The 17,599-nt window shown below is 47.8% G+C and overlaps 1 protein-coding gene and 3 long non-coding RNA genes across 29 annotated transcripts in view; 2 read left to right on the forward strand and 2 right to left on the reverse strand.

Moving 5' to 3' along the window:
• Positions 1-17,599, forward strand: part of LOC139360507 (disco-interacting protein 2 homolog C-like) — a 242,982-nt gene that overhangs the window by 202,075 nt on the left and 23,308 nt on the right. The window lies entirely within an intron of this gene.
• LOC139360512 (uncharacterized) overlaps positions 1-17,599 on the reverse strand; it is a 123,783-nt gene that overhangs the window by 33,694 nt on the left and 72,490 nt on the right. The gene's annotated exons all lie outside the window — the stretch shown is intronic.
• The window catches only part of LOC139360508 (uncharacterized), a 59,322-nt gene that overhangs the window by 2,260 nt on the left and 39,463 nt on the right, over positions 1-17,599 (reverse strand). For 4 of the 7 annotated variants that reach the window (XR_011617907.1, XR_011617908.1, XR_011617909.1 and 1 more), the window contains exons 2-4: positions 8,487-8,565; positions 5,032-7,340; positions 4,075-4,163 (exon numbers count right to left, since the gene is read on the reverse strand). This is a non-coding gene — a long non-coding RNA (uncharacterized lncRNA). The other 3 variants (XR_011617905.1, XR_011617911.1, XR_011617906.1) reach the window with 3 other exon arrangements.
• On the forward strand, positions 725-4,351 carry LOC139360509 (uncharacterized). The gene is made up of 2 exons (XR_011617912.1): positions 725-1,673; positions 3,954-4,351. It is a non-coding gene; the product is annotated as an uncharacterized lncRNA (long non-coding RNA).

The following is a 17,599-nucleotide window of genomic DNA, read 5'->3' on the forward strand; positions in this document are numbered from 1 at the left end:
TCACGCAGCAAATCCAGTTCAGACCAGGCACACGTCATGTGCTCAGCCGCCGCATGTGGTGAGTGACAGAGACCACCCTGCATGTGTGTGCACTTTTTACTGCCTTTTTCTTGACCACAGATTCTACCCCCCGTTTCTCTGTGTATGCGGTGATTATTTGCTGAATATTACACATTGTGGGTAACTTGTTGAGCACACTCAGGATCCCTAACCTCCCTCTGAAGCTTTCCAGCTCTTGTTTTAGCAGTTAGCACAGGCACGGCTGGGTCATCGTGACATGGGCAGGCTTGGTTGGATTCGCTGTTGGTGTGAATCTGTGGAGAGCTCCCATCCTGCACCCACTTGGGTCTCCCCCTCCTGGACGTGGTAAGATGGCCATGCTCCGCCCACACCTGAGCTCTCTCTGATCTCCCCCTCCCGAACATGGTAGGACGGCCATGCTCCGCCACACCTGAGCTCTCTCTGATCTCCCCCTCCCGGACATGGTAGGATGGCCATGCTCCGCCACACCTGAGCTCTCTCTGATCTCCCCCTCCCGGACATGGTAGGACGGCCATGCTCCGCCACACCTGAGCTCTCTCTGATCTCCCCCTCCCGAACATGGTAGGACGGCCATGCTCCGCCACACCTGAGCTCTCTCTGATCTCCCCCTCCCGGACATGGTAGGACGGCCATGCTCCGCCACACCTGAGCTCTCTCTGATCTCCCCCTCCTGGACGTGGTAGGGTGGCCATGCTCCGCCACACCTGAGCTCTCTCCGAGCTCCGCCTTCTGGATGTGGTAGGATGGCCATACTCCGCCCACACCTGAACTCTCGGCACCACGGTCTGCAGGTGTTCTCCAGAGGGCAAGTGTACTGTTTGTGCATCTCATTCATTCTCCTGCCCTCGCCCTCAGGTTCTGGCTGGTACAGCTGTGGTCACAGACTAAAAACAGCCACCTCATTCGTTTTGTGCAGTTTTACAGTTGTTTAGGGCAGATGGGTGATTTGGGTCCCTGTTCTCTCATCATGGCTAGAAGTAGTTTTGGCAAATTATTCTTTTATCTTTACATTCGGAAACTAAAGGAAAGTTTCACCCATAGAATACTAGCGTTGCGACAATCCTAATGAGAGTTTCTCCAGAAACTAGGATCCAGGTCAGCAGCCAGTCATTTCATAGAAGATAAACTTCAAGAACATTCTCTGAAGGGCAATGAAACTGAGTAAGATCTAACCACTGTTACCAACAACCAAGAAAAATAGGTAAGAAAATGCAGCTAAGATTTGGATCAAGTAAGTACGGTAATAAACATGCAAACTATCGCTAAGCACAAATAGGCTGGGAGTAAAAAATTTTTATGATATTGACATTTACGATTTTACAAAACTGCCCCATATGATATATCAAGAGGACTCCTGATGAAAATTTACAAAGGATGCTTTATGGCTTATATAAAACTGTTGGTCAAATCCAAATATTTCACAAAAATAACATTTCAAATAATATTCTTTTATATTTTGCAGACATCTGTACAAGGAGGTTATTCATCACACATGACCCAGTAACATTTGTCAGCGGTTGGATTCAATACGAGAAATAAGCAAATAACCGTAACCGCACTGTTTCTTCCATTTCAAAGTCTTTTCTCTTATACAAAGTGGTCAAGAAAAATGCCCGTTGCCTTACATACTGGTTAGTGCCAAAAATTTGGTTTAAAATATTTCAACCCTTGAAATATTTTACGTCCATGTTGTTAGTTACACAAAGAACACATACAAATACAATTATTTTGCCATAAGTTTTGGCAAATTATAACCATTAACTAAACAAACAGGAGTAAGCATGTTATTTTTGAGATAGGGTCTTGCTCTGTTGCCCAGGCTGGAGTGCAGTGGCACGATCATGGCTCACTGCACCCTGATCCTCCCACTCCAGCCTCCCGAGCAGCTGGGACCACAGGCACACACCACCATTCCTGGCTGATTTCTGTATGTTTTGCAGGGATGGGCTTTGGAATGTTGCCCAGGCTAGTCTCAAATGCTGGGAACTCAAGCAATCTGCCTGCCTTGGCTTCCCAAACTGCTGAGGTTAGAGGCATGAGCCACCATGCCTGGCCTAATCATTTTTAAAGAGTCTGCATTTATTATCGTTATTTTTTTCTAATTGAGATGGGGGTCTTGCTCTGTTGCCCCGGCTGGAGTGCAGTGGTGCCATCTCAGCTGACAGCAACCTCTGCCTCCCGGGCTCAAGTGATTCTCCCACCTCAGCCTCCCAAGTAGCTGGGACTACAGGTGCACACCACCAGGCTCAGCTAATTTTTTGTACTTTTGGTGAAGACAAGATGTACAAAAGGCATTTCTGTACATTTTGCCATGTTGTCCAGGCTGACCTTGAACCCTTGGGCTCAAGCCATACACCTGCCCTGGGTTCCCAAATTACTGGAGTTATAGGCATGAGCTATCGTGCCCAGTCCTTCATTATGTGCTGTGGCTTAATATTAAAATAAGGAAAGGGAGGAGCCCAAGGGAGCACGTTGGCAGAAAGGGCTCCCTTGTCAACAACTTGCTAGCATGGCATTCACTCCCTTGCCTGGCTGGCACTGCGTTCTTTAGATGAAGAACACGTTATGTGTCAATGAGAAACAGAAACAACATAGGAACACCCTGTCTCTACAAACACTTAAAAATTAGCTGGGTGTGGTGGCGAGCACCTGTGGTCCCAGCTGCTTGAGGTTGAAGTGGGAGGACCGCGTGAGCCCAGGTGGTCACAGCTGCAGTGAGCCAAGAGCTGCCATCATGATGCTGAATTCCAACCTTGGTGACAGAGCAAGACCTTGTCTCAAAACAAAAAACAACGAAAACCCAAAATGATGCACTCTAAGTTCTGTCCTTTAAATTCCAGTACCTTCATTTGTAAAGGTATGTAAAGGTGAAACTCAGGAGCTGCCTGTAGTAATGTGGACGTACGCTTGACCTCAGCTCTGATCTGAAGCACGTCCTTCTGTCTCACTGCTTGCCAAGACTAAGCTAAATTTCAGAAGTAAAAATACTCCCGAAAATGTTGTACATTTTCAACTATTCGTATTGTACCTTAAGTTTCTTTGGTATTGGAGCAAAAATACTGGGTCATTTAAAGTGATATGTAGCTTCAACGTGGGATGTAAGGTGATTCAGGTCCTTTGAGAAGACAAGCTTGCAACAACGGCATGAATAATGTTGGAATCAAAATCACAGAAACTAAACACCAAATAGCATAGGTTCAATCCGTGTCTCTAACAAGTATCTGGATAACTAAACTTTCTGCTTTACTTGGGTGTGAAGATCATGAAATCTAGTTTATAATTATTTGGGCAGAGAAAATAGAGAATTGGGGTAGTTATGTAAAATTCAAGATTAAAGAAAAGCAGTATTATATAGCAGAAATTTAAATTGGCTATTACCTTCAGTAATTTAGATCAGGGGTTGGCAGGTCCCTGCACCAAATCTGGTCCGTTGTTCTTGTAAATAAAGTTTTATTGGTACACAGTCATACGCACTTGCTGTCACCCATGGCTGAGGGCAGAGTTGAGTGGTTGTGAGAGACCTTATGGCCTGCAGGAACTAAAATACTAGCTGGCACCTTGCAGGCAAAGTTTATGACCTGATTCGGGTAGCTGCCTAAACTGTCCAATTCGCTTGTTCTAAAACAATCCAACAATGTAGCACACTTATCTGAAGATTTGAGAATATGCATGCAACAGCCTAATCAGAAGAAAAGTCCAATTCCACCCATAGGGTTACAAACTCTTCCCTTTTCCCTACAAGGAATTAAATGAATAAAACTGTGTGAGATTTTACTGGTATGTATCATATGTATCAATCTTGATGAAAAGTTAAAAATGTGTATTTATACAGATACATAGTGTTACTTTTCATGCACTGTTTTCGGACTTCTGGTTCACAAAATCTGCATTTCTGCACCATGATTTTGAAGGCAAAAACCCAACTTCTGGGCTAGCGGTCAATTCTGAGGCGCCCAGCATGTTCAGGAGGCAGCGTCGGGGAGCGTGTCCCTTACCTGGAGGGGTGTAGGCGTCCATGGAGGTCTACACGACCAGGGACCTGCGTTTGGAAGGCATAGGCACCGCCATCTTCTGCTCTTTGTGTCTGGCCAGAGCCGCCTGGACAGCTTCCGTGTGGACGTCTGAAATGGAGAGAGCTCAGTCACTCAGTTCTCAGCTTAGGTCCCAGAGGCCAAGCTGCACCCTCCTCTCTGTCCCCGCAGCACGGTTCATCCACCTTCTGAAACTCACCAACAGATGGGTGGGTGAGGAAAGAAAATCAGTGTTTACAGTTCCATAAAGACATTAAAATTTATTCACAGACTTTTAATTATTCATTTTATTACTGTAGAATCCATATCCGCAAGCAAACACTGGGTGTAAACTGCACTGAGATTTTTCTTTTTAGGGTGAATGCACCTTGATCTTTCTTTGGAGATTCTTTGTAGGTCACACGTTTGAGCCTCCAAATCCTTTCACTGTACCGTTGAGAGGCGTGTGCACGCCTCGCACCCCAACTCACACAGCCACGGTCGCAGCTCAGCTCAACACCGGCCATGGGCCAGGACTGTGTTGGCTATGGATATGGTTTGGCTGTGTCCCCACCCAAATCTCAACTTGAATTCTACATCCCAGAATCCCCATGTGTCGTGGGAGGGACTTAGGGAGAGGTAACTGAATCACTGGGTCCCGTCTTTCCTGTGCTATTCTCGTGATAGTGAATAAGTCTCATGAGATCTGATGGCTTATCGGGGTTTCCGCTTTTGCTTCTACCTCGTTTTCTCTTGCTGCTGACATGTAAGAAGTGCCTTTCGCCTCCCACCATGATTCTGAGGCCTCCCCAGCCATGCGGAACCGCAACGCCAACTAAATCTTTTTCTTCCCAGTTTCGGGTATGTCTTTATCAGCAGCATGGAAATGGACTAAAACAACCATTAAGACATTTTGTGGCTATTAACCCATTACATTAATTCCACACATTCACTGAATGCCTTCTCTGTAAGTCCCTACGGGTTGGGGTCGCAGTGGTGATAAGGCAGACAGTCTCATGGCATCTCACGCAGGCCACTTCTTAAGGGATGAGACAAGTGATAGATGGGCTAGAGAATTAAAGCAGAGACAGATGCAGCAGCAACTCCAAACTGTGAAGCCAGGGAAGAACCCTCTTAACACAGAATCAGAACAACAGGAATGAAACATACCGGCTGTCAAGACGAGAATCTTCGAGACACAGGCAAAAATCCGCTCAAAGGCCCTAAACTGTCAGTGAGAACGGTGTTAGCAGAATAAAACCACCACCACCAAAAATGGCCAGCGTGAGTGAAGACGAGTTGGGGCAGTTTTCTCTGAAGCTGCGAGAATGATCCCACTGAAAGAGAATCAGACGTGGCTTTCTGGCTTAAAACCCCCAAGCTGCCACCTGAGACAGGACCCAGACCCTCAGCATCACGCCCACAAGCAGCTCATCGCACTGCTTGGTCTTGTCAGCCTTTGTGCACACTTCTCTCCCTAACTAGATAAAGAGCCTGGTCATCTGGCCACTATTTCTAATTCCCAGGTCAAAAACCATTATGTGACTGACTTGGCTCATGGCCGAAAACTGAAGGGATCAATGAGGTGACAGTCCACTCACTTCCACAAATCGCTTTTTGTTTTGCATATTCTCCGTTTTAAACTTTTTGGATGTAATTTCAAAGACACAGAAAATCTGCAAGACCAGCGTAGTGAATTTCCACATAACTTACCAGGCTCAACTTAGGCCCAACTGCTCCTATCTTACATCACTGCTTTCCCCCCTCCCCCATGAATTTTCTAAGTCAAATGAAAATAAATATCAGATACTATATCCTTCCATACCTAAATGTTTCAATGTATTTCCTAAACACAAGGATATGCTCTCACATTCACTTTCCTCAAGATCCGGAAATTTAACTGTCATATACAAAGTTCACTTTCAAATGCTGTCAACTGTCTCCATAATTTTCTTACTTTGTCTTCTTCTACGATCCAATCCAGGATGATGAATTGATTTGTCATGTGATTTTTACCCGTCCAGCATCCAAGTTTCTCAGGTTTTGTGTTTCCTGAAATTGGAAATGTTAAAGAATACAGGTCAGTTATTTCACAGCTTGTCCTTTATTTTGGTATCTTCCGGACTAGACTCAGGAGTATGCATTTTAGCAGGGACACCGCAGAAGTCTGTCTTACGTGACAATGTTAACATCGGCAACTCAGTGAAGGTGGTGCTTAAGTGCCTCCAAAGCAAAGATGCTACTTCTCGCGTTGAAATTAAGATTTGGGAGGAGACACCCTGACACTATGTGCATATTCTGTTTTCCATGAATTCTCCACTACTAGTTTTAGCATCCACTGATTTCCTGTCATTCCTTCTAAATCATTAGATCTTCCATATTCACTGAAAAATAATTTTATCTTTCAGCATTCATTTACATATGTCCATATATACTCACGGAGTCTGGCTTCATGGGTTATGATTCATAGTTACAATGGTTTGTTCTGTTGCTCAACTGGTCCCAGATTTGACACCGGATTCCCCAGCCCTTAGACCAGGGCTCCTTCTAGTGAAGAACGGAGTTTGGAAGCTAAGAGTGGGCACCGGGTGCTGCTGGGCATTGCCGGCAAGTAGAACACACACACGCATGTACACGCATGTGCACCCACACCCATCCACAGGCACTTCTATCCCTGTCTACATCTGTCGGGAGCCACCAGCTGATACTTGTACCTCCTGCTGCAACCTAATCCCACGTGATCCATTCCAGGCTTTGGCCTTTTCTTATTTCTACCTCTTACCAAGAAAGAAACCTGGCACCTGCAGCACTCAATATATTCACTGATTTATTAAGCTTATTTGCTTAAGTCTGGAGATACAGAAATGCTTTCAGAATTGCTATCTAATACCACGGTGAAAAATCTATCGAGTTCAGTGCTCATTTGTAATTATTTTTTCATTGTTTTTTTGGAAGGTAGGGAGTACAAAGTATACACAGTGAAATGTTCAGATCTTGAGTACACTTGGCGCATTTCGATAAATGGAAATCTATTACCCTAATCAAATCTTTTGCATCAAAGTTCCCACAAGTCCCCTCCCAGTCAATCCCAGCCCTCAAGAGACAGCCACTGTTCATTCTCGAGGAGTGTTCTTGGCGCTCTTCCGTCACCCGAGACTCGCATAGATTCTCCATTGTCACATGGACTCCACGGCGTGGTGTTCACTCTCTGCTCAGTTCAAGGCTCCTGGAACTCATCCCCGTTGTCTGTTTTGGTTTCAGCATTTTGTACGTTTTTCCTGCTGGGAACTAGGACAATGTATGAATATATCAGAATTTGCTCATGTTTCTCCAGATGAGAGAGATTTATGTTGTTTCCAGTTCTTGGCTATGACAATTTACTCTGGAGATAATGTGCATTCTTTTACAAGGACACACATTTTCTGCTCTCCTTGGTGAACGTCTACAGCATACCTGCTGGGCCATATGGTAAGTGTACACATTTTAAAGAAACTGCCACATTTGCTGAAGTGGCTGTGCCATTTTAAGTCTCCATCAGTCTGAGATCCAGTCTGTCATATCTTCACCAGCACCTGCTACTGTCCTCCCTTCTCCACTCTTGTGAAGGGGAACCTCGTGGGTTTAAGTTGTACCTACCCAATGACTCCCTGGTGAGCACCTCTCATGGGCCACTGGGCATCTGTATACATCTGTTGCGAAGAGTCCATCTTGCATGCTTGCAAAATTCACACCATTTCTGGTTGTTTGTACATTTCCTAAAATGTTCTAAATAAGGCCCTGTGTCTTCTGTACATCAAGCATCTCCCCCTGCTTCCAAGTCTTTATGCCTTTTAGTTCTCCTAACTAACTTCACGGACGAGGGCCCCAGTGTGCACCATGCGAACCTGAAGCACGGAGAATGGCCATGCTCCCGACACCCCTGACTGTGGGCAGAGCTCCCCGGCTGCCACCACCGAGGAGGGGGGTCAGCTCTTGTTTTTCAGGAGTGGCGTTTATCAAATGGAGAAAGTTCCCTTCTGTTCCTGATGTGATATAAAATTCGTATAAGGACTATTAAATTTCAACAGATGTTTTCCAGTGTCTACCGGGAGGATAAAATGGGTTTTCTGCTTTATTTTTTGTTAATGTGGTGAATTACATTGATTTTTGAATGATGAGCCAAATGTGCAATGCAAAACTACAGATCATGAGAACAAACTCTAAGTGTTCATGGTATTCTTATCCCTTTTACATATTTCTGGGTTTGATTTAGTAAGAATTTGTTCAAAGCTTTGGCATCTGTATGTCAACAAGAGTGAAAGGCGTGAGATTTTGCCTCACATGCAAACTAACAAAGGGGGCCAGCACCACCCCAATGCACTGAAAGAGCCAGGACATTTCCCGGCCAGAAACAAAGGGCTTGTCACACACAGTGGGGCAGCAGGACCCACTCACCCCTGTCGATATTCAGGATCCCACAGTGGGGCAGCAGGACCCACTCGCCCCGGTCAATACTCAGCAACGTCCTGTATCCCTGTACAACGACAAGATGTTATTTAGGCAAAACAAAATTAACGATCATGTAAAGAACTGCTTACATTTTTCTCTTCTGAGAAAATTTGTTTTTAGCAACCATGGCTCTCAAGGCACTCACTTGCACATTATACATAATACTGCTTGTGGCCAAAGTCATGGTACCTTCCTATTCTTATTTACCAAGAGTTCTGAAAGGTGAGTATTTTAAAGAGAAAAGAGGTATGTGGCTTACCCCAGGCTAAGGAGTGAGTTAGCTGGACAATTCTTGTGAAATATGTGCTTTTTCTAATTAGAAAATCTGAGAACAAGGTATCAGTGTGAGTCTGTTATCTCCATGAAGGAGTGAAATGGATGCTGGGAAATTGAAGGAGCTTCAGAACGGGAATCTCACAACCTCAAATGGGGAGACCAGCAATTGGGAAAGCAGTCACTCTGATTCATGGAGTTTTCGGAGATTCACGTCCACTCCGTCCTGCATTTGAGCGACTTTTCTTCTTGTGATGTGGACCCGATAGAAGAGAGGTCCCACGTAGACATTCGGCATTTGTGAGGGTCTGGCACCGTGACTCACTTCTACAGATTTAACATGTTTGTGTATAAATTACAATGGCTCAACTCTATAAAAACTGATAGCAGTTATGGATCAATTCCCTCATTTCTCACTTGGGCCACACTTCCTGTTTCTGCAAGAACATATCGCTTGGCTAGAAGGCACGATGTTGACATTGAAAGGAAAAAGGACCTTGTATAAAAATGATGTAGAGAATTCTTCTCAAAGGCCACTGGGACACACACTGTGTTGGTGACCAGCTGTCTACCGGCGCGGCAGCGAGAGAGACAGAGCTGCACGCGTGAGCAGTCACAGCTCCCGTGACCCACACCAAGACCCCCAGGGTGATGAAAGGCCAACCAGCAGCCTTGGAACGTACACTTCCTTCCCAAAATAGCTTCCCGATAAACAACAAACAGTGATAATTGCAGGCATTTCTATGACTGGGAAGCAAGAAACCCTCCCAGTCCTGTTCCTTCTACACCACATCCAGAACAGGCGTACACCCGGTGTAGAAAGCTCCCAAGGCCTGAACAGATCATTCGATTCTAATTCAGACTGACCTAATCTCTGCAGTGCAGTCCTACAAACAGACTTTCCAAAAGTTACCAAACCACTACCTCAAACCTCATGCTTTCTCTGCTTCGAAAGAGGACATGCGGCTCGGTTTATACAGCCACCAGCACACACACAGGGTATTATCTTATTGCCCTTCAGTGCCAAGAAGAATCCTGTGGTCTCTCACAGTAAAAACAAAACCACATCCACCACAACCCAGCTTTTCAAGTTGCAGGGAGTTTTACAGCCTCTTTCTATGTCGTCTTCCTTTTTGCCCCAAACTGGATATTCTTTTTACTTTCTCCTTATTTCCTGAATATAATTTGATCAATATAATCAAAGTGCTTGTGTTAGAAGCAACTTTACTTAACAAGAATTCAAAGAAGTACATCAAAATATTAAGAGTAGCCATTTCAGGGTGACAAGAGAACAATATATTGTTTTTGTTCATTATTTCCAACATTTGCGAAGTTTTTTGCCTTGAGTGTAGTCACTTTTGCAATCAGAGGTTACAGTGCTTGATGGAATGAGGCCATGAAGCGCACACACCACCGAGTTTCTAACACAGAGCAATCTGTGAGGAAGGATGGAGACACAGGAAAGGTTCATTTTAAAGCAATGCAAGTGTTTTTTTCATAAAGGCAAAAGACATTTTTTAAAGTGTTTGCATCATACACAAGTCTGCTAAATTTGGTCAAAAAACAGAGAAAACAGTAACAGAAGAACACTTTAGCCCACAAGGAGACCAGCACACCCAGCTCGAGACCACTCCAGATGAGGCGTGGAGAGTGGTTTCCTCACAGCTGACCCACAGGATCGGGTAACACAAGCAGAAGGGAAACATGGGGACCACAGAGACATCAGACTGTGGACTTCATAGCAAGAGACAGCAACACAAACTAGCGGAGTAATTAAAAACTATGGTAAAAAGAGGTCCACATTCTATTTTAACCTGAAATCAGTGGCACGGGGACCACCACACCACCCTGCAGTTGCCTCCTCCCTCCCCCACACACAGCAGCCTCCTGGGACAACATCCTACTTCCAAACTTGCAGCTGCCTCCCGTCCCACCCCCCCACAGTGGCCCCCTACAACATCATCCTACTTCCACCCTGCAGCTGCCTCCCATCCCCAACACACAGCAGCCTCCTGGGACAACCTCCTACTTGCCGGCCACAGCCTGGAGCCCCCAAAGCATGGAGGGGCTTAGCGAGCCACACAACATTCCCCCTTCACACCTGGGAAGTCAGCCCCTCACTGAAGTGGGTCCTGCGCCCACCAGCTGTGCACGATCAGAGGTGTGAGGTTACGGACCTGGTCACCAACTGTGCAGAGAGGCGTGAGGTCATGGACCTAGTCGCCCGTTGTGCACGATCAGAGGTGTGCAAGGTTCCAGACCTGGTCACCTGCTATGCACAATCAGAGGTGTGAGGTGATGGACCCGGTCACCCGCTGGGTATGAATAGAGGTGTGGGTGGTTAGTGACCTGGTCACCAGCTCTGCACAATCAGAGCCATGCGAAGTTACAGACCTGGTCACCAGCTGCACCCAATCAGAAGCTTTTGAGGTTAGGGACCTGGTCACCTGCTGTGCACAGAAGTGTGAGGTTATGGACCTCGTCACCCGCTGTGCATGATCAGAGGTGGGCCAGGTTAGGGACCATGTGCGTGGTGATGGACCTGATCAGCAGCCAAGACACCTGACGTTTCCAGTGTCATCCCGGCTTCTTTCAAAACTGGAAAAGTCTTCAGATATTTCCCAAAAGCTTGTCCATCTTTGAAAACGATATGCGTGTGCACAGGTGATACCGATGACTGAAGATTGAAGTTGAGAGCATTCCAGCCCCATGCCCATGTCCCATCCCATCTGCGAAAACTTGAGCACAAACATCTCCCTCTCTGAAGCTCCCTGAACCCTGTGGCAGGCCTGAGACTCAGGTCCAGTGTCCTGTCAGTTACACTGAACAAAATGTAATTCAACACTGGCCATGGGCCCTGTGCTTTAAAAACCACATATAAATCTCCCAAAGAACTACAATCTATGAAAGCTTTCATGGCTAGTATTTTAGGAAGACTGATCACTCTTGACCTAAATCAAAGCCGACACTGCCCAAATTCACTCTAACCCCAGCTTCGTGCACAGGCAGCCATCGCCTGGCCGTCAGGGTGACCAGCAGCCTGGGCACAGACAGGACCAGCGCCGGTCCCTCCCTGCACCTTAAGGGGGCTTCTGAGCTGCTGTCCATGATCAGTGATGGTGACGCCCAGAGCAGCTTTCCGGGAAAGCAGTAAACCTTTCAGGTCCTCACCTCACGAGGATGGCCATGTATAAATCAACCGCCTTTGTTACTGCCCTGCCATTCTCAAAGAGGGGATGGGTTAAACTTCTTTATCCACATGCCCAACACAAGGCACACCTGCTCCAGCACGAGGCTCATCTACTTAATCCCGGGAAACTCACACAACCCACAATCAGAGGCCGCACACAATCAGAGGCCGCGCACAATCCGAGACTGAGCACAATCAGAGACCACACACAATCAGAGACCACACACAATCAGAGACCACACACAGAGACCCACACAATCAGAGGCCACAAAGAGGCCAGAGGCCACAATCAGAGACTATACACAATCACAGGACGTGCACAATCAGAGGCCATGCACAGTCTCTGCAACCTCATCAGAAACTGTTTCTGACCATTCACCTGAGGCCACCAAGTTTAAATGAGAGGCCCAGGTTTTAAAAGACAGCAGGAGTTCTCTGAAGGCAAACTCCGTGCATTCCACCATCAGCACCATTTGTGCCTGTCACGGTCAGGAAGAACCACAACCACGTCTCGGTGCCCTTGCAGTGCAGGGCGCTGCGTTTCTCCCCCTTTCCAAACCCGCGGCGGCTCCTGGCGACCCAGCGCCTCTGCTCAGCCACACGCCCCCAAGGCCTTCCTCCCTCACCCCACAGGGGAGCTCCCGCAGCCGGGCTATCTGGCTCATCACTCCGATTCAGTCACTTACACCCTCATTCCAGGCTGAAAATCTCTTCTGAAAATATCCAAATCTTACCCACGTCAGGCTCCATCTTTTCCCCAGAGCTCCTCATCCCCTCCAGAGCAGCAGCCCTGGTGCCCGTGCAGCCGGGGCCTGTGGGCAGATCCGTGGGCTCAGAATGCCCAGCCCCTCAGCCCCTCTGTGTGTCCCCTTACTCCCTGCTCCCTGGCGTTAATGCCCTCCGTCTTCGATTTCCTGATAGGCAAAAGGGGGTTAATTCTAAGAGTGCTAACCGAACTGGATCACTTAACACCATGTCGGGCCCAGAATACCCCTTGATCAATGACAGGTATTGCTGCGCTGTTACCATTGCGCTGGGTCCAGGTTTCCTGTGAGCCCTTTAGGCTCTTTGCCGTAAAGGCCACTCAATGGTCCTGTCCAAGCCTGTCTGTGGCAGATGGACAGGTGAGTGGCCGATGCACACGTGTGATGCTGAATGGGATCGTGCAAAGCTGGCCCCGCGTATTGTGGTCAACGTAAGAAAAAGGTCGCTCATGCTTGCTTGCTGCTGCCCTGCGGTGTCCAGAAGGAGCCGCTTAAAGGCAACTGCGCCGCACCTACCTTCTTGGAAGGAGACGGCAAGACCAGATTGGCTGGAGCTGGGAAGTTGTGCCCTACAGATCAGGGCTGCGTAACCCAGGGAAGGCATCACTCGAAACACGTGCTGGAGGGCAGCCAATCCGACCCGACCGTCCACCTCCAGGGTCAGCCATGGGACTCCACTTGATGTGTCATCCTGATCACCCCTCACAGAGCAAATGAGCCTTGGACTTCAGCCTGTCCTAGGTACAACACCGACTCCCACCTCCCACGTCCTGAACCAGCCTGTTCCGGGGATTGCTGTGGAGGTAGAGGAGCAGGCCCAAGACATCTAGTGGCATTTCCTGGCAAGGACACTCACCATGCTCGACCACAAAACTCGGGTCAACTGGTTTTCGGAGGGACTGTAATTTACTTGTGGCACGCATGGATACTGATTGACCCAGGGAGGGGCACGGAGGAGGCTGAAGGAAAACCCATGGTGACTGCGCCAGGCATTCCCGCACACACCGACATCTTCAGACTAGGGCGGCGTCCTAGTCTTACAATCAAACCGAAAGCCCAGAGAAACTAGGGACCTTGTCCAAGACCAGCAACAGGTATGTGGGCAGCTGGGATTCAACTAAGTCCTTTCCTGGATCCATCCACGCTGCTCCCTGCCCCCACTCCCACCACCCCGCCATGGCCCCCGATAGACACAGCAGGTCTGAACATCAGGCACCCCGCACGCAGAGTACGGAGCAGAGCCGGCTTCCGCAGTGGGATCTCACACACATCCCACTCCCCTTCTTGCCGAATGCCTCGGGACTCTGTGCGGTCAAGTCTGCAGATGTGGCCTCACTCTGCGCTAGGAGATCTGGGTGGCCGGCAGCGTTTTGCAGAGTGCTCCTCCAGACGGGGCTCGTCGGCTGATCCATGAGACACAGGACACCTGAGAGAAGGGCCGACAAACCCCACAAAGTCGCTCCCAACATGGAGAGGAGAGGACCACAGCGGGGCTCTCGCAGTCCACGCTTTGGACAGGTCTTGCTGCAAACTGTGGTGCTCGTCAGGCGCGAGGAAGTTTCCCAGGGCAGGAGCTCTAAGTGACACAGCAAAAGCGACACAGGCGATGCAGCAGGATGTACTTCAGCTCAGGGCTCAGGAACCACGGGGTGCAGCGTGGCCTACAGCAAACCAGACACATCAGAAGCCAATGTCCCACCTTTTACATTCAGTGACATTGAACGGAGGGAGTTATCTGTAGCAGTCATCTTCCTGGGGGACCCGTACAGCACGCATGACCACCGACACTGACCACGAGTCCTTCCTAGGTCCTTGGGGCTACCCCACTTTACACGCACGGTTCCATGCACAAATCTACGCGTGGCAGTTGTTAGCCCCAGCTTAGAGATGAGGAAAACGCTGCTGGAAAAGCTAAGTGAGAAAATCAGACTTCAGCACACCTGCCATCTCCAAGACCACTACTGCTCTATGTGCTAGGGTCTCAAGGGTTGGGTGTGTGGCATTTTAAGTGACTAATTGTAGGTGATTTTCTTCTCTCCTACACCTGTTTAGCCTGAACGTGCACGTACATGCTCTGCTGCAGGTGCACTGCCGTATGTAGACCAGCAATGCTCTTTCCTGCCTCGGGTTCTCGTCACTGCCTTCCGGAAAATCTCACCTGCTTTACAGCCAAGCCAGGTAGGCCTGGTCAGTCGCACAGTGAAACTCCTGCAGTGTCAGAGCTAAGTGCTGGCTGAGACTTTAACAGCGAAGACAGTGGAGTAATGGGGATAAACTGAGCAAAACTGTATTGTAACGCGGATGAACGTCTAGAAGCAAAAGAAACTGACACCCCTGAGAGCAGGCGACTGTCTCTTACTATGATGTTAATAGCAGCTTGCTGTTTCCAGTGTCTCCGTGTGCCAGGGTTTCCAGTCAGCGTTTGTGTTTATCTGCTCTTGGGCTACCTGATCAAACCTCTGCAGAGATCAGGGATATCTAAATTGACCCAGTATCTGCAGGCTGGCTGCTCAGAGGCCGTGGTGTGGAACGGCCAGGACATCGCTTAGTCATACGGGGCACAAGCACGTCCCTTGCCACTCCTGTCTTTCTGTTTCATCAAACCCTCTTTTCTCCTGAATATTGACCATAGCAAAGTCATTAGCCTTCGAGATGCATTTGAAACATCAACTTGCTTTGTTCAAGAGGTTTAAGACACACGTAAGTCTTTCTTGCCATGCTCAACACACACAGCCGGCCATTTCTGAAGTCAGTGTTTCTGGAACAAAAGCCTTGGCCTGCCCCAGTGAACATTCACACTGAGCACACTGTCGCAAGGCTGCTTGGCCAACCAGCAGGGGGCAGGAGAGAGCTGCAGGGGCCACGTGGGGTCCCTGCAAAGGTGCCTCACTCCCTCAGTCAAGCGCGGTGCCTCCTGCCAATCCAGCGGCTTCCTCCAAGGGGAAGAGGCCTCTTCAGCTGCTACTGCACTGATTTCAGACGGCTCAGCCAATGGGGCAACAGATTCAACAGAGTTCTATGTTGTTTAAGGAAAACTTCTGTTACCAGGCAACCTTAGTACCATATTCAACGTAAAATAACTAACAACATTGTTTTCAAAACAACATGCTACTAGTGCCTTATCCTTCAATGCTGCTTAAACACGGAAAAGTATGAGGAAAAAAGAGCATGGCACTTACTTCTTAAAAAATAACACCTCTTCCAGGTTATTTTTACCCCTATCATAAAGACTTAGAACTATGGATTCCCTACAGGAATGTGGAGTGGGGTTGGATCCCCACACTGACCCAGACTCACCCCAGGTCAGTCATCCCCCCACCACGGGGTTCACACCTCTCCAGGCCCTGTCACCTCATCAAGGAAAGGTGGCGTCTCTGAGCTCTCTTCGCAGGAAGCACCCGAACGGGAGCTAGAGACACAGACACACCCACAACTACTTTGAAATCCTAAACATATTTAAGGACTTCATTATTAGTTTTTTAAAACTGTGAGAACAAAGTGACCCTGGTTTTAACCTCTCTGCCACAATAACACCGTGTACATCTGTCTTTTGCTATTTGTTCCTTCTCCAGCAGCTGCTGCCTGGCTGGCCGACTGCAGAAGAACAGCCTCTGGTACTCCCGGGAAGCCCTCGGTAAAAGCGTGAACACCACGATCACGTCTCAGGACGCCGCACATGTTAGGGTCGCCCACAGACCGCCATTCCCAGTGCCTAGAAGGCACTGAACGGGCCTCCTGCTCTTTGTAAATGTCAACTTTCCTAAGCTAAGTTGTGTTGAAAATTTTTAACTGCAGTCCACACGTACTTCTTTGTGTCTTGTTTTTATCCTAGAGGAATACTTTTATGGAAAATTAAGCTTGCAAGGTTGAAGGATTTTCTGAAAGTCGACTCCTAATCCTGGAAGAAAAAAAAAAATGGGCCAAATGTGGTGCTCACGCCTGTAATCCCAGCAGTTTCGGAGGTTGAGGCCAGGAGATTGCTTGAGCCCAGGAGCTCGAGACCAGCCTGGAAAACATGGCAAAACCCTGTCTCTACTAAAAATACCAATAATAATAATAATAAAGCTGGGCATGGTGACGTGTGTCTAGTCACAGCAACTCAGGAAGCTGAGGTGGGACGATCACCTGAGCCCAGGAGGTGAAGGCTGCAGTCAGCCCAGATTTGCATCACTGCACTCCAGCTTGGGCGACAGAGTGAGACACCGTCTCGAAAAAACGAAAAGCAAAAACAACTGTATAAATTATAGAAGGGAGCTGGCCAGGCGCAGTGGCTCACGCCTGTAATCGCAGCAATTTGGGAGGTCGAGGTGGGCAGATCACCTGAGGTCAGGAGTTTGAGACCAGCCTGGACACTATGGCAAAACCCCATCTCTAATAAAAATACAAAAATTAGCGGGGCATGGTGGTGGGTACCTGTAATCCCAACTACTGGGGAGGCTGAGGCAGGAGAATCACTTCAACCCTGGAGGCGGAAGTTGCAGTGGGCCGAGACTGCGTCACTGCACTCCAGCCTGGGCAACAAGAGTGAGAGTCCACTTCAAAAAATAAAAATAAAAATCAAGGGAGCTAATGTTTTTCATTTAAAGGAAGGGAGAAGAACATTCAGTATTTATACCTCTCAAGCACACATCTCCAGTGGTGTCCTAAAGTATTCAAGATACACATTCCTACAAATATAGCTCAAAACTACTCACCAAGTTACATGCTAAAAGCACATGCATTGTAAGAATGCTACATTATATTTTTTGAGCATCTGTATCCAATATTTTAGCATACTGGCAGTTTTCCCTTCAGGTGCTGTATGCCTAAATTATTACATGTTTAGTCCTTCA

This window comes from Macaca nemestrina, chromosome 20 (genome assembly GCF_043159975.1).
Source record: "Macaca nemestrina isolate mMacNem1 chromosome 20, mMacNem.hap1, whole genome shotgun sequence".
In the NCBI taxonomy this organism is placed as follows: Eukaryota; Metazoa; Chordata; class Mammalia; order Primates; family Cercopithecidae; genus Macaca; species Macaca nemestrina.